Source organism: Oratosquilla oratoria, chromosome 23, assembly GCF_046742065.1.
Source record: "Oratosquilla oratoria isolate Oo_2021 chromosome 23, ASM4674206v1, whole genome shotgun sequence".
Lineage (NCBI taxonomy): Eukaryota > Metazoa > Arthropoda > Malacostraca > Stomatopoda > Squillidae > Oratosquilla > Oratosquilla oratoria.
Genome location: NC_134799.1, coordinates 18,713,304 through 18,719,861, shown reverse-complemented (window position 1 = coordinate 18,719,861; position 6,558 = coordinate 18,713,304).

Genomic DNA, 6,558 nt, shown 5'->3' with positions numbered 1-6,558 from the left:
ACTTTGATAGTCGTTAGATGCACCCAAACACTTATATTTCTCGCAAGCCTGTCTCTTTTTAGCAATACTTTTTTCAGTTTCTTTGTCAAGCCATTTTGGGCGAGCCTGATTTGGGGGGCGTCTGTCCTTTTCCACTCATACTTACATTCCTTTTAAGGACAGACGCCCCCCAAATCATGCTCGCCCAAAATGGCTTGACAAAGAAACTGAAAAACGTATTGCTAAAAAGAGACAAGCTTATAAGAAATACAAGTGCTTGGGTGCACCTAATGACTATTGAAGTTAAGTAATAATACAGAGATTTAAAAAAACAATGAAAAAAAGAAAATTACAATATGAAATGAATATCGCTGATAAATTCAAAGAGAATCCCAAGGAATTCTACAGTTACATTAGAGATAAAAAGGTTATTAGGAATCTCATTAGCCCATTATTATCTGCTAAAGATCAACTTGAATATTCAAATTAAGGAATGTGTGATATTTTAAACAACTATTTTATTTCAGTATTCGTAAATGAAACACCTCAAAGTGAACTCCAAACTGAAACCTGTGAAAAGTCTAGGGTAAACTTTCTCACTACGGTGAATATAACAAAAGAAAAAATGAAAAGGTGTATAGAGACATTCAAAATTAATAAAACACCAGGGCCTGACGGTTGGCATACATATCAACTTGAATATTCAAATTAAGGAATGTGTGATATTTTAAACAACTTTTATTTCAGTATTCGTAAATGAAACACCTCAAAGTGAACTCCAAACTGAAACCTGTGAAAAGCCTAGGGTAAACTTTCTCACTACGGTGAATATAACAAAAGAAAAAATGAAAAGGTGTATAGAGACATTCAAAATTAATAAAACACCAGGGCCTGACGATTGGCATACAAGAACCTTAAAGGAAATGAAAAACGAGATTGTTGTTCCATTAAAAATTATTTTCAAGAAATCCATCATATCCGGAGATGTCCCAAGAGAATGAAGCTAACTAACGTTGCTCCCATATTCAAAGAAGGTAACAAATGAGTAACCAAATAACTACAGGCCTATAAGCCTAACTTCAATCGTAGAAAAATGATGGAAACTATCATCAGAGATGCTATCGAACATAATTTAGAAAGTAACTGTTTAATAAATAATAGCCAGCATGGATTCAGGAGGGAACGTTCTTGCGTGACTAATTTATTCGAATTCTACTGCACAGTCATCTCGAATTATGAAAAAAGAAACAATATAGATATAATATATCTAGATTTTGCAAAACATTTTAATACCGTCCCCCACGAAAGACTACTTATCAAATTGGCTTCACAGAGAGTAAATGGTAGCCTATTAAGTTGGACTAGTAATAGGGTGAATGATCGAAAACAGAGTTGTTCTAAAGGACAAAACTTCTGGATGGAAAAATGTTACAAGTGGAGTTCCTCAGGGTTCCATTCTTGGGCCACTTCTATTAATAGTATATATAAATTATATAGACCACGGACTAAAATAGACTGTCTCCAAATTTGCTGATGATACAAAACTGTGCGGAATGGCAAATTATCACTTCAACCAATTAGATATTCAAGAAGATTTAGATAAATTACAGCAATGGTCTGAAAAATTATCAACGAAATTTAACACAAGTAAATACAAGGTTATGCACATAGGTAAAAATAACAGTAAGTACGATTACAAGTTATTTGGAAATTCGTTAACAAAAGTGGATAGTGAAAAGGATCTCGGCGTAATTATCAGTAACAATCTCAAATCATATAAGTAGTGTATTTCAGCCTCTGAGAAAGCAGACCAGAGAATTTGAAGTCCTGTGATGTCGTAGATCGTTCTTATGTTCTGTTAGTCTCTTTGTCATCCCCTGCGATGTCTCACCGTAGTATGTTGGAGGACATGCAAAGGATGTCCCGCAACGTACTACGGTGAGACGTCGCGGGGGTTGACAAAGAGACTAACAGAACATAAGAAGGATCTACGACATCACAGGACTTCAAAATCTCTGGTAGTGCACGTGGACACGCACGGGTATCTACCAAAGTGGGAAGAGGCACGCCCTATTTGGACCGGGCTAGAGATGAAAATGAGAAAGCTGGTCGAGTCCGCATGCATAATACTGGGAAAGATCAGCAACCACAGAGAAGGATTTGTCAATCTATCATTTGCAGCCGCCAGATTGGTTATGGAAGAGGGAGTATTGGGCCAATCAGCATGCGACTTTGTGAGACCTCCAGCCGGATGAGCCGTAAGGAGAGTATATATACTGTATAAATACGTTGTGTGTCACTCTGAAGAAGACTTGTAGTCGAAACGTCAGGAATATAGTGTTCTCGCTCCAACCCGCGTTTCTCTGCCACCTTTTCCATATATAAATGAATATATATATATATATATATATATATATATATATTGTTATAATCACTGGTCACTACCGTCATTTTCTTCTGTCAACCCCGAAACCACGACTATTCAAAGACTCTCTTAAACGACCTATCAACCCTCCCCCCACACATCCAAGTCAACAACTTGCAACCAGCTTCAATGGGTTGTTGGTCTGGACCTGTTTTCGAGCCGGACTCGAAGCTGGCGAGGTCCACGTCATAGCTCCGCCCACTCGATCCACTACTTAAAGGCGGCCACCACCTTCGGAAAGCGGCTCACTCCACTATCCCAGAGCCGTAGCTTCTTCCAGGTCTCACAATGCTTTGCGTTGGCATCGTTCCCGCCCGTCTACCTGTTGCTAAACCACCGGACTCCCCCCCCCCCCAGGACAAGCCTTGTTCCATTTACATCTAAACTGAGTATAACCAATTCGTTACTTGGTAGAAGTGGAATCCCCCCCCCCCCTTTTATATCTATCTTCCTTTACATGTGCTTTTGTGATTGGGAACATTTTCCTTATGTTTTATTCATGTATATGTTTTTTCCCATTGTATCGCTTTTTATAATGTCTGTCATCCCTCGGGATATATTTATTTGTATGGGTGATGGTGTATATTAAATGTTTTTGTGAGAACCTGATTGTCACGATCTCGCCATGCCTTACCTGACCTCGTCACGACTTTGCCTAAAAGCCCTTATCAAAAAAATAAACGTATGGGCCTCCCATGACGGCCCTTATCAAAAGAGAACAAATAGATCATATAAATGAAAAGATTTGGTGTATTCGGCTAATACAGCCCACGTTGTGTAGTGACTAGCTATTGGCCAAAAGTTTGTTAGGGTTGTAGCCTTAGCCAATCATGGAAAAACTAAGACGAACTGTACGGCCTTAGAGGGAGGTGCGTAATATTACCGAGGTATCCTTAAGTTGTAAAGACAGAGAGATAGTCGTTAGACAGCTGCTCCGAGCAACAGGTCAAGGCAAGTGTCTGTTAGTCAACTCCCATACACAATACACACACTCTAGCACTCGTAATAAACAAAGAAACTTGGACCACTGGTTTGTTCTCTTACCATAGCGATACCAAAGTTCGCTCCCTCCGGGGGTCATAGCCCTTACTCCTCGGAGGAGCGTAACATTTTCATGGTATTAGACTTCTCGACTTGCCTTTACACGTGTAAAATTCAATCCGAGAGCCACTACGTCTACAAACGTACTTTGTTACGGCTGTTTCGTGCCTTCGTAAACTATCGGGTTCCACCCCGTATAGACATGGCCACTACTCCCGAGTTCTGGAGTAGTTCTACACACCTAAGCAAGCCCTATATATATATACACATATATATGTATATATCTATGTGTATATATATATATATATATATATATATATATATATATATATATATATATATAACAAAGGCTTTTTCCCCCTACACTAAGGGTAGCCAAAAAGAAAAAGGCATAGAAACCACTCCTACCCATTCCATTTCCTATATATTCCACTCCCCTCCACCCTCCCTCTGATCTTGGCACCTTCTGGATGACGGGTCATCCCTGCATCTTGTCCACTGCCCTGGGTCAGAAGCAGTGTCGCAATACACAGCACATTCACAGCAAGGCCGCTTCATAAATTCGGCGACCCCCCCCCTCTCCGTCCCCCCATGCAGAAAAGGAGAAGACGGGGAGAAATCCCTTCGGGCTGCGTCAATTTTTTTTCTCATACATACTTCCTCACCCCCCATCCCCCACCCACTCCCCCTCATATATCACAGCAGCATCTATACACAACCCTTCTCCATTCACCCCTATCTTCTGTCCTCTCCCGTCCTTCCTCCACAGACATTCCTCTCTTTTGTAATGCCCCTTTCACCCCATCCATCCATCTCATCCTAGGACGCCCCCTCATATTCACTCCTTCCACCTCTGCCTTCCATACTTCTTTTACTAATCTTTCTTCACTCATTCCTTCCATGTGTCCAAACCATCCTAATACTCTTTCATCAACCCTATCTCCCAGTTCCCTTTCCACCCCTGTTCTCCTCCTCACCTCCTCATTTCTCACTCTATCCAGCCTAGTAACCCCTATCATACTTCTCAGACATTTCATCTCAAACACATTCAAACTCCTTCTCTCTTCCTCTCATGTTCCATATTTCTGCCCCGTACAATGCTGTTGGCACAATCACTCCTTTATATAACCTCCTCTTAGCATCCATTCCCAGATGTCTATTTCTCATTACACTCTCCAATCCATCAAGGCACTTACTCGCTTCTCTCAATCTACATTCTACCTCCATCCCCACTCCTCCCTTTCCTGCCACATTCACATTCAAGTATCTAAAACCATCTACTTCCTCCAGTCTTTCACCCTTAATGCTCACTTCCAGCCTTATGTCATTCTCTCCCCTTGTACATCTCATCACCTTACATTTGCCCACATTTATCTTCAGCTTCCTTCTTTCACAAACCTTCTCAAACACTGTCACTAACTTTCTCAATCCCTCCTCTGATCCTGCTACAAGCGCAGTGTCGTCAGCAAAACAACAACTGGCTCACTTCCCACTTTTCTCCATTTTCTTTAATTATCTCCAACCCCTGACCCACTACCCTTGCATTCACCTCTCGCACCACCCCATTCATGTATAAATTGAACAGCCAGGGTGACATAACACATCCCTGACGAAGTCCCACCTTGACCTCAAACCACTCACTCTCTCCATTTCTAATTCTGACACACATTTGCCCACATTTACTCGTATCTTCAGCTTCCTTCTTTCACACACCTTCTCAAACTCTGTCACTAACTTCCTCAATCCCTCCTCTGATCCTGCTACAAGCGCAGTGTCGTCAGCAAAACAACAACTGGCTCACCTCCCACTTTTCTCCATTTTCTTTAATCATCTCCGACCTCTGACCCACTACCCTTGCATTCACCTCTCACACCACCTTATCCATGTAAAGATTGAACAGCCAGGGTGACATAACATCCCTGACGAAGTCCCACCTTTACCTCAAACCATTCACTCTCTCCATTTCTAATCCTGACACAAGCTCTACTACTCTCGTAAAAACTCTGGACTGCTCTTAACAGCTTTCCCCCTATCCCATATATCTGCAGTACCTGCCACAGTGCCTTCCTGTCTACCCTGTCGTAAGCCTTTTCCAGATCCATAAAAGCCCAAAAAACATCCTTACCTTTTCCTATAGCTTTCTCACATATCTGTCTTACCACAAAAATCCAATCTACACAACCTCTACCTGTCCTAAACCCATAATGTTCCTCACCAATTACTCCCTCTGTTCCTCTCCTAATCCTCTCAGTCAAGATCCTCCCATAAGCCTTCCCAACTACACTCAACAAGCTGATCCCTCTGAATCTACTACACTCACACTTGTCCCCCTTTCCCTTGTAAAGCGGAACTATACAGGCACTCCTCCAGTCCTCCGGCACTCTACCCTCTCTTAAACAAACATTAAATAACCTCACCAGCCAGTCCACCATCACTGTACTTCCTTTCTTCAGACATTCTGCATGGCATCCATCCAGACCAGGTGCCTTACCTGCTCTCATCATCTTAACAGCTGCTTTCACTTCATCCTTCCCTATTTCTCCTCCATTTTCCTCATTCATCACTCTCATTTTCTTAGCGCTTCCCACTGCAACTACCTTTCCCTCCTTATCCTCCTTCACATTTAGCAACTCCCTAAAATACTCTGCCCACCTTCCTCTCACTGCCTTCTCTTCCATTATCATATCTCCATCTGCACCTTTTACCTTCGCCTCCTCTTTCTCTTTTAATTTCCTTCCAAAACATCTTTTTATTGCTTTCAAAAATTTCTGTCATACTCTTACCCCATTTCACATCTGCTCTCCTCTTTGCTTCCTTTATCTTATGCTTAACTTCCCTTCTCTTTACTTTGTACCTCTCATACGATTCCCTCATCCTAATTTGTAGCCAATCTATGAATGCCTGCTTCTTCTCTTATACACCTCTCTTTTCTCTTTGCTTCCTCATCCCACCACTCACTACCCTTCCTTCTATTTCCTCCCGCCCTCCTTGTTCCACACACACACACACACACACACACACACACACACACACACACACACACACACACACACACACACACACACACACACACACACACACACACACACACACACACACACACACACACACAC